Below are 16,164 nucleotides of genomic sequence, written 5' to 3'. Positions count from 1 at the left end.
GTTTTTCCTTTCTGCAGGAAATACAGTTTCATCAAAATGTCTTTTTTTCTATGGGAACAAGACTTAAAAATCTGTTAAATGAAATTTTGTTTCAGCCACTGTTGAGGACCCATTTGAACCTTGCTGAGTAGATACAGATGTAGAATGTTTGTTTCATGAGAACTCTGATGATTGGTATTGCATTAAGAAGTTAAAAGGGAAAGTTTTAAAAAATAATCATTTCAGGTTAGTAAAAGCCACAGGAATTGCACCTTACTTTGCAAATTATTCCTAAAATATGCCCTCATTCTGGTTTGTATTGAAAATAAATTTCAAAGAACTAGAGGTTTTACCTGCAAGTAATGACACATTTTCAACAGTTCTAAGAATGCTGAAGCTGTTACCAGCTATAAATTCTGTGCACCTAGCTGGGTTTTGTTTGTCTGGATGCACTACAAAGTTGTCCAGGTTTAAACAAATTAATTTTGTGTGCACTTGGGCAAAGCCTGTTGTGTACCAAGTTTAGTGTCACCTGGCTTGAATCAGGAACAGCTAAAGCTAGTTCATTTGTCTCAGCAAAACTTATTGTGCTTTATCTTGTTCTTTTCCTGTGCAGTGGGAGCCACCACCTGCAGCCCCATAAGCTGCACCTTGGGAATCCAACTGAAGGGGCTCCCACAAGAGGGTGGCTGCTGCCAGCAGAGCCATTGGGTCCCTCACTCCTTCCATGTGGTGTATGTCATGTCTCTTCAGCTCCCAACTCAGGACTATGGAATTCTTTATGGCAGGAAGCAAACTACCTGAAATACAAATAATGCAATGGTTGCATCCAGTTGGGAGCCTACCCCCCCAGACTGCAAATGTCACTCTGTTTTCATCTATCTCACCCCATTACCATTTGCCTCAGGTCACAATTTGCTCCTGGTAACGCTACCATTTCTTGGTGTTAACTTCACCAAGGCTGTGTGCTTCCAGCACCTGAAGCTAACACCCCTTCTACCCCTCACCTTGAGGCACCTGTGTTACAAAACTTGCCATGGAGGGCCAAATATATCCTCAAGTTTGCTCAAAATGGCTTCTCTCTGACTCCTCTGGGCACTGCTCTTGCCTCGATTCTGCAGCTTCATCCCTCCTACAGGTCACCACACCACATCTTCCTTCTTTCCCTTCGTGGGCTCTGTAGCAGTGATCAGTGTTGTGGGTTTTTTTTCCTCTGCAGCTGTGCTGTGTCTTAGTGATGAACACTACTGGAAACTGCTGCAGAGGAAGGTCTAAATCCATATGTTTCAGCTCGGTAGGTTGAGCCAATTGTGAGGAAGAACTATCACCCTGCAATTACAGTGCATCCATAGCTCCAATACTGCAGAGTGGAAAACATTCATCATACTGTCTTCTGCTGTTCCAGGTGCTAAGAAGAGAAGCCAGTGTAGCTGGTATGTATCAGCCTAGGAAGTGATTGATGGTCCTGCCTACTTCCTTTGCTTTCTGCCTTCTCACCATTTCGCCCCTTACCTTAGTTTCTTAGTTTCTTACTTAGTTACAGAAAGCACTGGGAGAGGAGAGATGTTGCAGGGCTCTCTCAGCAAGAAAGGATAATTTTTGGATAATTTGCCTCTGAAGCAAAGGCCTAATTCTCCCCCTGCTCTTGTCCATCCTCTCCTTGTACAAAAGAATTAGATTTTTAAAAACTAGACAGAATTCCACACCCCTTGAATCTGGATTCAGACATGCAAGTTACAAGTTCATTTACTTTTGGTGAAATTTTGGAATTCAATAAAAATGCAGAATGCTTCCAGAAGCCTGACTTGAAGCAAACAGCACTTAAAACTAGTAAAAACATGACATGGCCTTCTCTTGATTTCCAAGGATGGTGGTGGCAGAGCAGATGCTAGCTTTAAGGATTTTTGGTCAGCCTCCCTGCACAGCATGTGTGTGCATTATCTAGTTGCTTGGTGTGCACCTACTCCTCAGTATGGCCCTGAGGATTCAGACACAGGAACCTGGCCAGACCACATAACCACATCCCCTGGCTGGGGCTGCACAGCCTGTGCTTTATGAGCAGTAGGCAGGAATCAAAGTCCATACCCAGGCAGATGGTGCAGCCCTACAGATCTGTGTGCCTTTACAGGAACAAGTCTGGCTACTCAAATACCATCTGGGACTGGCCAGACAGACCTGACCACAGCACCGTGGAGAGGGCAGCATCACCAGGTGTCACTTATCAGCCTCTCAGCAACTGTAAAATGTGCAGAACTAAGCTCTGGGTTCCTAGCCTCGTCACCCCATGCTCTTTCTACCCCACTGCCTGGCAGCAGCCTCCTGCCAACTCCAGCTGGTCCCCTTGCCACAATAGCAGCCAAAGGCCAGCCAGGGAAGATTGCACAACCAGGCCTTGATCTGTATTTTCCACTGCTCAGCCAGCAAACCTCTCCTTTTTTTCCAGCACAGCTGTTTTCCATCTCTGCTCAGGAAACATGCCCTGTTTTTGATTCCTGGGTCTTGCTTTATGAAGCAATCATGGGCAGGCTGTCTGGGTGGAACGGGTCACAAAGTGGCTGTGGGATAACTCTGGATTCTGAACGCCAACACAGAACAAAGGGGAGCTTTGCCAAGGCTCAGGTGAGCCCGGGGTCAGCACACAGGCAGGCTACTGACGCAAGCAGGAACGCAGGGTTTTCTTTCTCTGGATCATGGTATTTGAAATCCCCCCCCCTCCCTTTTCCTCTCCTGCCCGCCTGCCACAGCCTCTTCCTCATTAGGTCCATATTTCAGTAACAACGGTGGGTGCATGGGTGATGCTGTCACTTTTCTGCTACATCTTACACAGACAGAACTCCTAGGCCATGGTGGTTGGCTCTTCTTAAGCCACCAGCCTTGCATGGCCAGGTGAATAAGCTGCCAGTTTGTCCCCTTCTAGGCACTTTGGTTGACTGAATCCTGACACACAGCTGTGGTTCAGTGACTTGCAGCCCTGCCACTAATGACACTGAGAGCACGGCGCAAGCAGAGGATGGTGAGGTGGCAGACAGTGAGTGGAGGCCCAGGTTGAAGCACAGACCTGAATGTGCTCCCCTCAGGCAGCCAGGAACACCCTGGCATTGCACTTCCTGGCACACTCCCCAAAACACTGGAAATCAGCCAGCTCCTTGGTCGTATCGACCTGGAAATGAGCTCGCTTCCTCAAGGGTTAAGGCATTACTGTTAACACCATCTATATTAACTAAAAATACTATGGGTGCAAAAAGGGCTGAGATACAGCTCTTACAGGAGTCATACCTTGGCTTTTCTGAGTCCTTTACATGTGAAGTGTGGTCCTTTACAGCAAAGGCCTATAAAGTGTCTTTTAGGCTGGAATGTGTAGAATGGGCAGTTAAGATGAACAGCCTTGGAGCTCACAAAGATGAGCTCTGCAGCAGGCTTTGAGATCACCAAGGGCACAACAAATGGTGGAGGAGGCTGATCACCTTTCCTCTTTTTTTTCCTCTCAAGGACAGAGCTGAAAAACAGCTGGGCACTATGATCAAGCTGCCTGGATATGCATCCAGGTAGAGGCAACAGACAGAAAAAAGAGAAGGGAGGAAGAGTTCTGCCTCTTTTTCTTTGAAAACTTTACACTTGATCAATTTATGGCCACTCTAAATGGTTTAAGAGTGGCCACACAAAGGATTTACTGCCATAAGAGGAAGGATTCAAAAATCACTCCATTGAATCACTGCTGTCATCACACAAGCCACAGCCTTGCAGCAGAGCAGTTGATGTGTGGGCAGCAACTGGGGAATCTTCTGCTATAGCTGCTACTTTGCTTTCAGTGGGATCTTTGTTTCAGGGCTGGGGACACAGGTGGGAACTGGAGGGCAGGAAGGAAAGCAAACGGGCCCAGATGTCTCTAGCAGCACAGTATGGTTCTGCCCAACAGAGAGATGCATCCTGCTCTTCCAGGCTCAGGTGTCTTGTAAGTAGAGAATGCCACTCACACCAGATTATGCAAAAGCAGTTTGGGATGTGTACAAACACAGGGAGGGAGGTCCCTCAGTCCTTGGTGTAAAATCTGACCTAGCCTGGCTTCAAAGCCACTAAGGGCAGTGGTGATGTGTAGATGCCACAGGGCTTGTCACACACTCAGAGTGCACTCTCCCCTTCCTGACAAGTCTGTCAGGCTCCTCCTGTCCTTCACATTGTGTCTGTACACACAACAGTCTGTGGGTGCTTTATCCTACCCCTTCCATTTGAAGGCAGCAAAAGTGAGAGAGATGTCCATTATTTTAGAGAGCATTTAGCTTAATCCCCTGAACTCCTTACAAGACAGGTATCTTCAAAAGCTCTGTGAATACTTCTACAAAGGCATACTAAATTCTCTTCATTTGGCCAGAGTGCCTGCCTGCTCACATTACACTTTTGCCCTGCACAAAACTATTCTGCAAACCATCATGCTACAGAAGACCTATGACTACAAAGTCAAGACCAGTTCCTGGTCCATAGCAAAACTAATACAAGTAAACCAATGATTTTTCAGATGGATCACCCTTTCTGTCAGCTTCAGGAAGCCAAACAGTGGCTCATGCATGGTCTGTGGGGCACATCCTCCCAGCAGCATGGCCCTTTCACACCCTAGGAACCAGTGAAGCAACATTCTTGAGCAACAAAGGGAAGCATGACACAGTGGCACAAAAAATGAACTTGTTAAACATCTTACACTGTCATGTTCTTTCTGCTGGGGTCATTTAACCTTAGCTTCTAGTACCTTCCTTTTAAATCAGTTTCCATTTTGTTGCCATTTTTATTGCTTTGTTTTGGTGCCAAAGATAATTTTTTTAAATTTTTAAACAAGAGATGGCATACCTTTTGAAAAGCAGCTTTCTTGGTGTTGCTTGTGCCTTGAAAACATATGTCCCTGGAAATTCCAGTTCTTGAGAGGAACTGTAGAAATGTTCTTGCTGCACTTGGGAAGCTAGACTGGGTTCCATGCTCAGTGGATTCAACCTTCCCTAGAAATAACAATACAGGAAGTGTCAGCACTGAAACAGACTAAAAGTTGATGCTTCTTTCTCTTTAACAAGAACTCTTCCTCAGCATCCCAGTACACGTTAACTACTGAGCTACACAGAAAGGTGATGCTTTGCCAGCCTGATCTCAGATCATGCAGTATCCCAGTACAGGTAAGTAGCTTTTAATGCTGCAGGAACAACAGTACCAGAAGCACAAAGCAAAGCTTTTTCAAGCCTTCTTAACAAACAGAACTAGTCCTGAAAGTTTCTGTAGTGGGTGGTTCTACCTGCCTCGTTAAGCCTGAAGAAAGGATAGAATTAAAGTACAATTAATTTATATTAAAAAAATCCAGTCTGCTGCTGGAGAGCACTAAGTTCTTCAGACTTAGTGCTTGAAGGGACAACCAGTAAACACATACAAAAATATGTGCAACCAAATTATGAAGCTTGTTACAGAAACCAGAGAGGTTTAGGCTGTGCTGCCCTTCAAAAGGGGACCTGTTCTGAGCAGAATCAGGTACATCCTATCTACACCATGGCTGCCCATGTCACTTCAGCTGATGGACCTGAACATGTATTAACCATGCAGGGGAAGGGAAAATTTCAGAAAGGGTCCTTTACATCTACAAGCCTTTGATCATTCATTTAGCCTTTTGTTCCTTGGTACCTGCTACAGCCAAAGCACTGCAGCAGGCAGCAGAGGAGATGGCTGGTTTAGAAGTTTGCATAGCAATAGGGAGAGTTAGCAAAGCTATGTCAGGTTACTCCAGGCCTTATCCAATTGAGTTCTGAAACTCTCCAAGGATGGACTTCCCATAAACTTGCTAGGCTGCCTGTTCCAGTGCTTAATGCACTCTCACTGTGAAATCTTTTTCCATACAGCCAGTTGGATAGGTAAAGCCTTAAGCTGAAGGGTTTATCTAAAATGCCAGCATTATACTTTCTTCTCTAACTTGACATGAGGAGGCTCCAGGGCATCAGGAAAATCACACAGTGACAGCATTACAAAGGAGCCTGCAATGCAATTGTGTATGGGCACACAGGCTGGAGGGGCCAGGGGGTCTGGAGATGACAAAAGAACTGGTAACTGGCTAGGCCTTGTCTTTGTTTCTCAAGGCTTGTGCCAACTGTGCTGCCCACCATGTGTGTAGGTAACAGTTTGGAAAAGCATTCCCTCTTCTCTCTGGAGGTATGTTTTGTGTTTGTGGTCTTTGCTGCTATGCAGCCAGCCAGCTCTCCTTCCAATTCCTCAGCTTTCTAAGCCTGGGACCGTGGAGGAGTCACCCACACATGGGCTGAAGGAGTGGTCACCATCTTGTTCACTGTGCAATGCTGGAGAGAGAGGGGCAGATCCTGAGTGGCAGATGTGCCATGGCACAGTCAGAGAGCACCTGAGGAAATCCAGAATGCTGAAAGCAACAGATGCCCCTCTTCAACTATTAGGCAAGCTGAGTCCCTGTGACTTTATTTGCTTTTATAGTTTAAGTGACAGGAAAATCCATATTTAGAAAGTGGCAACAGGAAGAATTCAGCTGTGTCTCCATATCTGCATCCACTCTGCTCTAAAGGCTACCTTGGGCCTTGCTTTCCTCTGACAGATGGGTGAAGGGAGAGGCAAAGGACTGGATATGGATGCAGTTTATTTTCCTGGCTTTGAAAGGCTTAGTTATAGTAGGGCTGAGAGCCAAATGCAACTCTGTCTTGAACCGTTTCTTCTCCTCCCTCAATAAAGAATGATGTTTAAGCTCTGGACCCTCATCTCCACCCAAAATGACTGGTCTGATTTATTTTATGCTTTTTTGTTGTTTCCTTTTAAATCACTCCTAAGCTAAGCTTTTGTTTGCCAAGTTTTCAGCCTGGAGCAAATTTTTACAGTCGAATTATAACCTCCTCTCCTTCCCCTTGAAAAAGAGGTGTTTTTCTGGATATGCTGCTGTCCCACCCATTACTCACCTGGCTGCTTGGAGGCAGGGGAGATGACAAGCTTTTTAAATATCAGCATCTCAAAGCTCAGTGTTGCATGCATGGGCACACATCTGGTTAAACCATTTCCCTCATATCTTGGCTCAAAATCCCTGGCTGAAACAACTCGTGGCAGTAGACATGTCCAAGGAGCTGAGGGAGGGAATAAAGGAGACAAAGTGGTTAGGTTTCTCAGAAAAGGAATGGTTGTGGGCTGGAATATAAAGAAATGCCAGGACTTAAGAGTCTGCTCTCTCAGCACATTACAGGGTTTTGACTCCCTAAGGGCAGCACGATGCTAACCTACACTTTAGAAGCCCCCTCTAAAGCAAAGGCTCCAAGAAGCAGAAGATTGCTGAGACCACTGCCTTCCACCAAAGGCATAAACAGGAGATGGTCTGAAAAGGTACCATGACCTGGAGCTTCAGAGGGGCTTGGATGCTTCTTTTCCTAAGCAAGTTCAGTTTCTCCATTTAGAAACCGGTGAAATCCTGAAAAACCCTGCTTAGCTGACACTGAATTCCAAACACTGATTTTGAAGCCAGGAAGGTTCTGGAGAAGACATTTCAAAGCAAGCAGCTTCATTTCCCCAACTGCTTTCCCACTGGGATCCATTCTCTCATATTTACTCAGAGAATACCTAAACATGTTATCTGGTGTCTGGGACTGGGTGTAGGAGGGTACAAATAGGACAAGACATTTGGTGAGAATTCCCTGTGGATGTATCAGATCAGCACTGAAAGTCCTTCACTGGATTAGAGATGTGTCTTGTATAGAAATTGATGCTCATATTACTCTGTTATGACTTTTTACTATTTTTAAAAACTTATTTCCCCTCCTTCCACAAAATAAGTGAACATGCAGAGGTTGCCCCTCTCATTCCAGGCAGATTGCTTGGCTTTGCACCATGCTCCCTTCTCTAAAGAGCTGCTCTGTATTAGGAGCCACCACAGTGCATAATGATGTTTTTCACACAGGTGGATGTGGGCAGCAAGTCATGTGAGTGCTGAACTACTCAATGTACAGGTTTTCTGCAAAGGCTGTTGAGTGGGAAGGAGAACAACCAGCATTCAGCACAACAAAAAGGCCAATTCTGATCCTGAGCTTAGAGGCAAAGAGGGGAGCTGGGCTACCTCTTAACTTGGTGACATCACCACATGTAAAAAGCCACTCAAGATGGCATCTCACATTCTGAGAAGGATAAGAAAACCATGCCAAACCACACATCAAAATGGACCTCTGTTGTTTTCCTCTCTGAGGTAGAATCTATGTAGAGCCTCTCCCTAGACCCAGTCTCTCAGCTGCATGTTAACTCCCACTCTCCAGGGAGTCTCAAAAACTGAGGACAGAAAGGGACCTTCTGGTCCATCATCCATCTGATTGCTCCAAGGCAAGTCAGCTCAGTCTGCCACCCATGACTGAAATTTATTTTTATATTAATTTATAATATTTCCTCCATAGGCTCCACAGCCACCTTTGCACTTTATTCTGGAGCTTCATTAGCTTTACTGCTATAAAGATTTTTCCCCAATGTTTCACTGTGGTTAAAAAGCTTGAGAGAACAAATTATTCCCATTCCTTGCCTTACTTGTATCGTCCCTCCAGCCCTTTACTGCTTCATCATCTTATGACATCATTTCTCCTTTATTCTTCTTGTCTAAGAGCCTCAGGCTCCCTCAGGTCTCCTCTTCCAGACCTTCTTGATGCTCTTCTCATACCTTAAGGCAAAGACCAAGCTCGCTGTCTCCAGAGACAATGGCACAGCCCCACACTTTGGGGGCAGGGGCTGAAGGGTAACTACATTTGAGATTGTCTCAAATAATTGAGCTGGCTTAAAAATTTATTCATACCACTAGTTTTGCTGCAGTACTACAGTTCACTCCTTTCCACAGTAGTGATTACCAAGTAGCCTGCAGGCTGCATTCCAACACAGCCTGGAAAAAAAAAAATTAAAAAAAAGAAATAGAGAGAGCTGGTTTTAACTGGGATATTTCCAGGGGTCTACAAGAACTTCTTAAGCTTGTTTCACCTCCCAAGCCAGCTTATCACAACTACCCTCTAACAGGCATTCTGCAGGTGTAGTTACAGATCACTGGGGTTGGAGGCATCTCTAGACATCTTCTAGTCTAACCCCCTTGGTCAAGGCAGACTCAGCTACAGCAGGTTGTCCAAGACATGTCCAGTTGGGTTTTGAATTATCTCTGAGGATAATAATATCTCTGGAGATTCCACAACATCTCTGGACAACCCATTCCTATGTCCAGACACCCTACAGTAGAAATCAGTGAGAAGATTCTGTCTCCATCCTCTTTATTCTCTCCCATCAAGTATTTAAATACATTGGCTCATCATATCCCACATTAAAAACATGCTCCTTTCCCCCCTCCACACAAATTCCATTTTTAGGGAGGTTCTAGGCTGACACACAGCTAACAACTGCTCAGGTGAACCCCAGTGTTTGTTTGCTCCTGTTGTGATTGTATCTGTATGGCCAAACCTTGTACTTCACAGTGATGAAGAAGCACAGAAGCAGGCACCATAGGTATCAAAGCCAGCATCAGAAGACAGGGATGAAGAACCACTCTGCTCAGCTTCTGTATCACAATCTTGATATTCATTTTAAAAAGGCACACACCACCACCCCTACCACCACATCTAGAAACATGTAGGGTGGTAAATACTTTAAAGCCCATGTGTAAGGAATCTTGTGATGCCTGCCTGAAACTGCAGTCAGCCTGAGAAGCACGAACAGCTGTCCCTTATCTCAGTGTAAGATAACTAAGAACCACAGTTCTTGAAAGGGCAGGAAAGGATAAGAGAGCAGCAGCTCAGTATTTTTCCCAAACTACTGGATTTCTTACTCAGTCTCCACACTACTATCCCAGTCTTTTCAGAGAAGGAATGTGGTTGAGTGGAGAAAGCACCTTCTCCTCCCTCTGCTCTCCCATGTGTGCCAAGATCCCAAATCGCACTAATTTGACCTTGCCAGACTTTCCAAGGAAACACTTACATGGGTCCCTGCCCTTGGGACTTCATATTCAAAGTCTCCAAGCCTTCAAAGATGTATGTGCTTGCTTGGTTTATAGGGGCTCATATCAACATGATATGAATGAGTTACAAGCAAAGAAGAAAAGCTGGGACATGCAAACTCTTGCAAAGGTTGTCAGAGAATAGAAGAGAGAATATTACAAACCTTTTCCCTCTTCACCAGGTGAAAAAGTTTACAAACAGTGGACACCTGTGACCTTACCCCTTGCCTAAAGCCTGATTTTTCCCTGGAATATTTGTCTTTCTTCATTTCCCCTCAGTAATGATCTAATCAAACAGAATTCTTCTGGTATTAATCAGATGAACAGGGCAGCACTTTGTAGTTAATATTATCAATGGGGATGCTAGGAAGACTTTGACAGGATTACCCTTGGAATTTGCAATTTATTAACTTGGCCAATAGTTAAAATGGCACAGCTGGGGCGGGGCTGGTTTTGCTTTGCACATGGGAAGTGGCTGCTTTGAGGGTGGGGAAGCTGAGGGTGGTGGAGTTCTGTCTCCATCTGATTCAGAGATCTCAAACAGCTGCCCTGGCAGCCCTGAGCTATCTCTCTCCATCTGTGCCTCCTTCTTTGCTTTCATCATCTCTTCCCATTATTGGGAAACCATCACAAATCAAGCTGCAGACAGAGCTAGGAGAGCTTGCACCACCAAGTGTAGGCTTGTGGTCCTGACCCAGGGAGAACAGGAGAGAAATTCCTCTGTTACAGGCCAGAGGTAAATGCTCCAAGCCCAGGAAACCAGGAAGGGGAAATTTTAGAAACAGAAACATGTTAGGCTTGCAGAAGCAGCTGGGACACGGGAAGCACATGAAAAAAGTATAGGCAAGTGAGGGAAACAAAACATTTTTTTTCTTCTCTACTTGAAATCTGCTCATCAGAGACAGATGGGTAATCATGATCAGATAATGGAAGAATAAAATCAAACATTAAAAAGGAAACAAATGTAAAATTACAACTGCAACACCCTTTGAGCCCTAATTCCAGAAGTGCTCGGCACTGTTGGCTGTGCTCCAGACAACTTTACATGGGCTATTGCTGAAGAAAACTTTTAGAAACCTCAGTCTCAAAGATCATTGCACCAGAGAAGAGACAGCAGAGGAACCCAACACCAAAAAGTGGCTGGGCCATGCAGCAAATGGCTAAAGAGTGAAAGGATCTCTCCTAACACATCACAGGACAGGTCTTACTCATTCCTTATTCAGGTAGGAGTGGGGAAATAAAGTAACACCTCAGTGCTATTTTCTTGGTAGCACACCTCAGGAAAGGTGGCAGGGATTTCCTCTACGTCATTAGTTCTGCAGGATGAATCTCATGTGATGGCTGTGATGGTTTCCCTGTAGAAAAGGGGTCTTTAATCCTCAGGGACAGGTGAAGCACAGAGCTGCAGAGCAGGGATTGTGGGGGGAGGACAAGAGGCACTCCTCAGGACAGATGTGAGTCACATCTGTCTGTGAGTCTGGGGAATCAGGGGTGAAGGTAGTCCTGACAGTGTCCAGAAATAAAAGATTCCTCTTAATAGCATCTCCTCCTACTACTGCTGGAGACAAAAGCCTTGGCTGGATGGAATCAGCTCATTGGTGTGGCCCTGCAGGGCAATTTTTATGTCCTTACAAACCCCAGAATCACACAGATATTGACTGAGAGCTTTGAACAGCTCTCAAAGTTTGAGCACTGCAGTACCTATCACTGCATTCAGACACCCCACAGCATTTACTTGTTACGAGTAAGTCTGTGGAGTATCTGGACTCAGCACAGAGAAGAACTGGGCCTTTGCAGAGAATTTAGGCAGAGGAAAGAAGTGTTGCTCTTCACAGACAGAATACTGAATAGAGGAAGGCAAAACCCAGCACTTGTTTCTAAATCCTGTTCTGCCAGGTCAGCTAAAGGAAGAATTAGCACTGGAATCCAAAATGCTGCAGGAACAACAGCACATCCAACCCGTATGGTCTCCCCTGCTTTGATACACACAGAGAACATATTTACATAACTCCATCCACCCTCACTTCAAATGTGGCCCTTACACATAGGAAGGCAAAGGGAAGCCCTTGAAATCTCAGTCAGATTTGTCAAATGGATTTCCTAGATCATAAACCAACATCTTGCACCAGCCCTTTGCCATTAATTCAGCAGGAACAGAATTAACTGAAAATTCAACAGTTAGTCCATAACTTTTCACATTGCCTATGGAAAAACCTATCAACTCATGTCTCAAAGTTCAGGTGTGAAATTCCTATTTTTCTATTTGTTACAGCAATTACTCTGATGAGGGACATCCCAGAAAAGGTATTTCTTCCCCAGGTACTATGCAGAAGTCTGGCTTTTGAACCAAAATTCCCTGTACCAATGTCATCTTCTTCACCTTAAGCAGATCACTCAGTCTTCATTCAGAAGAAAGCCATGGGTTCTGCTCAAGGCAGCTTGCTCCAAAGAAGTCTACCCAGAAGATAAATGAAAAGCCCCCAAAATGTCAACATAAAATAGAGACTGAACCTAGCAAAAGTGCTGCTGATATTTGGGAGCAGAAACCACATGCCTCTTGCCTGAACAATTTCCAAACCATAAATGATGTTTAATGTGGAAAAAGTCATAAATGTACAAAAGTTGCTTCTAAAACCAAAAACATAGAGTTTCTTACTTTGATGAATGAAGTGTTTTGTATTCTGGAGTCACGTTTGGCACTCTAAAGAACCTTTCTGCTAGGTGGAAATTAATGGCACTGCGTGTCAGCACGTCCACTGCCTCTGTAGCCAGCTGGAGAGTGCCCTTCAAGATCCTAACACAGGGTTTCTGTTGACTGCTCAGCAAGATGGAACATGTTCTCCCATCAGTGGTATATCACAAGAAAGGGTTAAACAATACTAAAAGGATGTGAAGTGTTGCTGTCCATTATGCTCTTTTGTGTGCTCAGTTTTCACCTTTCAGATACCCATTCTCTACTGTCCAATTCAGCAAGATAATGTGCACAAAGCAAAGCACCTTAAGATATTGCACAAGGACACAGGAGTTAAGGAAATCATGAGTCCTCTCTGTTGCTGTTCATTTGCAGACATTTCCGAGTGTGTTCCAAAACTATATTTAAAAATAAGCTTTTTAGAGTAAACAGTTTGCACTGGGTGCCAAGATTGCTTTAATGCCAAAATAGAAAACTCTGTCTGTCTGGCACATGCATCACTTTCCAAGCAGGAAATCCAACAAAGCATTTACTACAACAGACATAATTTGATAGTCTCAACTAAGACGCCCACTTGGCACTGGCAGTAACCAGTCTTCCATCAACTGCATCCAAAAATGATGCTTGCCTAACTTGTTATCATGCAAAACATTAATGGGAGTATCTTCCTCTTTTGAAGTTTGTTGGAACTGGAAATGTAGGCTGAAAACACCTGGTACACAACCATGCAGAACATCCCAGAACCACCCTTCCGAGATGGAAGCAGTCCGAATAACACTGGAAAGCAGAGCTTCCCAACCTTCCCTCACTGTGAGTCACAGAACCTACAGAGTGCTGGAGAATCCCTATGGGAGCTACAACTGTGGGGAACACAGGCAAGCAAAGCTAATAACTATTTTATATATTTATTTGAGTAGATGGAAGAGGTCAGCAGGCTGTAGCTGCCCTGTCAGCTCTCCCAAGGCAGCTGGTGGCTAGGTAGCAGACCACAGTTCTGAGTGCTGCTAGCTGAGCTGGTTTTCTTCCCACCACTAGTTACTTGTCCCATTATGTAATTCCAGACTTTTGTACAAGGACCTTTTTCTCCTCCTGCATCAGTGGGAGGTGTGGGGTCTTCACCTGGTGTGAAGGAGCTATAGTATAACTCATTCACTTACAAAAAGCAGTGTCTCTTAGAAAGAGCACTGACAAGCAGGGTAAAACCTGCCACACACATGCATGTAATGTTGCTTACAAACATATGTATGACACCAGATCCTCAGGACAAACTCCTTCTATCAACACTTAAGAGATTCATAGGGAAAGGTGGTCTGTTGAAAGAAATTCATAGCTGAAAATATTACATCACTGTATGAGTTGTTTAAGCAGACTTCTCAGGGAGCTTCTGAAGCATTGTCCCTACTCCAGATGAAAGGCACGCTACCTACAAGTGGATCTTTTTGAGCAGGTTCTGATAGTTGTTTTCATCATTTTCTAACAACCAGTGACTCAGTTTTCCTTTTTTCCCTCCCACAACTCACTCAGTGAATTAAACAGGCTGTCAATGGCTCACAGCCAAGCCTGGCCCTCTCACTCTGACAGCACGCTGTAATTTTGCTGTTCAAGCACTTCTTCCAGGACAGGTGCCCAGTAAGTGCTTTAGAAACCAGTGCTTACAATTCACATGAGAAAGAATTTCAGGAAAAATACCATCATAACATCCATGACACTTGTATTTTTTAATACAGCCACACACTTTTGGCATGCTAGCCTTCTGAAATATGCCTTTTTTGGGGTCCAACCTACTCTAGGTTGCAATGTTCTGTGCATCTGGAGAGAACGTTTCTTCTAGTCTGGTAGCATCCAGATCTGTGGCAGTTTTCTCCCTGGGACACTGGGAAGCAGTAATCAGCAGCCCCTTAAATCCAAGCAGTTAAAACTGAAATATGTCAGAGGAAATATATTCCTTAACTGACCCACTGTCGCATACTTTGTCTCTGCTTAAGGCAGGAACTAAGACACAAATCCTTTGGTCTCAGCAGACACCCAATTCCTGAAGAAGCAACAGAGTTGAGTGTGCCCCCTAACAGTTCCCTCTCTTTTTTTATTGCTAGCATAATTTTGCTTAGTATATTAGTATATTTTGTTATTAGTATATTTTGCTACTTGACTTCAAACAAGCAAAGCAACATAAGCAACTTCTACATCATATTGGTGGCGAGGCATTCTTCACCAATAGTAGTTTTGTTTTACTCTCTTGCTCTTTATCTAATGCTGCTCCTGCTTCTAACCCATTTGCAATCTGTGTGTCTTTAGAGCTTCTGTACAGCCTCCAGCAATCCAGACATTGCTCCCATGCTCCATCCTGATGCTCACTTGTAATTACCTTTCCTAGTTTTCCTATCTTTTTTTTTTTTTTCCGAAAGTCTGAGGCACTTTTTTCCTCTTTGCTTTTTCTCAGCTATCATATGTGTTTTCCTCACACCTATTCAAAATTCGCCACCATAAAAATCCAACCTGCCACCCTCTGAGCGACAGCAACAATCTCAGAGCCGTCATTCCTGGAGCTGCTATGGAAACACAACCATTGCTGAAGGAGTTTTCTGGGCAACACGTGGCTCCTCATCTGCAGCCCGAGGGCACACCACCTGAAGCTGCTCTCATGATGCCCTGTTTCCTATGTCATTAAAAGGCAGAAGGCAAATTGCAATCCTTTATCCCACAGTGTGGAGCACAGAACTATTCTACATAAATTCTTTTTGCAGTAAATTAAGCATTTGGTTAAATGGGATGCTAAAATTGATTCTGAGATATCAAATGCAAACTCTCCAACTCAAAAACATATAGATCAAGGGACAACAAGTGTTGATACAGCTTGGAGTCGATGGAAACATTGGAATTATTTCCACCAGCATTGATGAAAGCCTATCCAGGTTATAATGCAATAAAGAGACACTCCAGAACCTGAAATTCCTCTAAAAGAAGTAGTCCTTAGACCAGGCTTGAAGCTTTCTAGTAAAGAGAGACAAAAGTGTGTCCTGTTGCCACACAGACTTTGTTTGGTCACTGAGTATGCCTGAGTATCTTGTTAACATGCCCTAGATCTTGAAAGCTGACCCTTTGCAATAAGAAGTATGACAAAGAAACAAGCTCTTGAATGGCAAAAAAAAGGCTGTATGCCCCGAGAACCATAATCGAATAAAGGTGCTTTCTAAAGGAACAAAGATGTCTGTACACAGGTGCCTGCTACACAATTCTGCTCCTCGAGTCAGTGGGTAAAATGCAAGGCAGCAACACTGTTGGGAACTGGGCAGCACTGGAGTCTGAAGCAAAGACTCTGGTCTTGATTTCACAACAGTTCCTGAAAATTTCCGAGTTCCAGGAGTGCTGCCCGACTTCCTCTGAGCCACTGCCTCCGAGCTGCATTCGCAACACTGGCGGCCTGTGTATTTCAGGAATGTGAAAAACTGGCACAGTGAGGTCTATGATTCAGCCAAGATGATGTGTTGGGACATGACTGAAGTTAATTAAAAGGAGC

The 16,164-nt window shown here is 44.4% G+C and overlaps 1 long non-coding RNA gene across 1 annotated transcript in view; it reads right to left on the bottom strand.

Moving 5' to 3' along the window:
- LOC139805114 (uncharacterized) overlaps positions 1-16,164 on the bottom strand; it is a 191,285-nt gene that overhangs the window by 99,114 nt on the left and 76,007 nt on the right. Inside the window, exons 2-3 of the long non-coding RNA XR_011729692.1 lie at positions 6,918-7,079; positions 4,819-4,964 (exon numbers count right to left, since the gene is read on the bottom strand). This is a non-coding gene — a long non-coding RNA (uncharacterized lncRNA). The remainder of the gene's footprint in view (positions 1-4,818; positions 4,965-6,917; positions 7,080-16,164) is intronic.

Source organism: Heliangelus exortis, chromosome 19, assembly GCF_036169615.1.
Source record: "Heliangelus exortis chromosome 19, bHelExo1.hap1, whole genome shotgun sequence".
Classification (NCBI taxonomy): domain Eukaryota; kingdom Metazoa; phylum Chordata; class Aves; order Apodiformes; family Trochilidae; genus Heliangelus; species Heliangelus exortis.
Note: the sequence above shows the minus strand (reverse complement) of the source record. Positions and strands in the feature narration are given on the sequence as shown.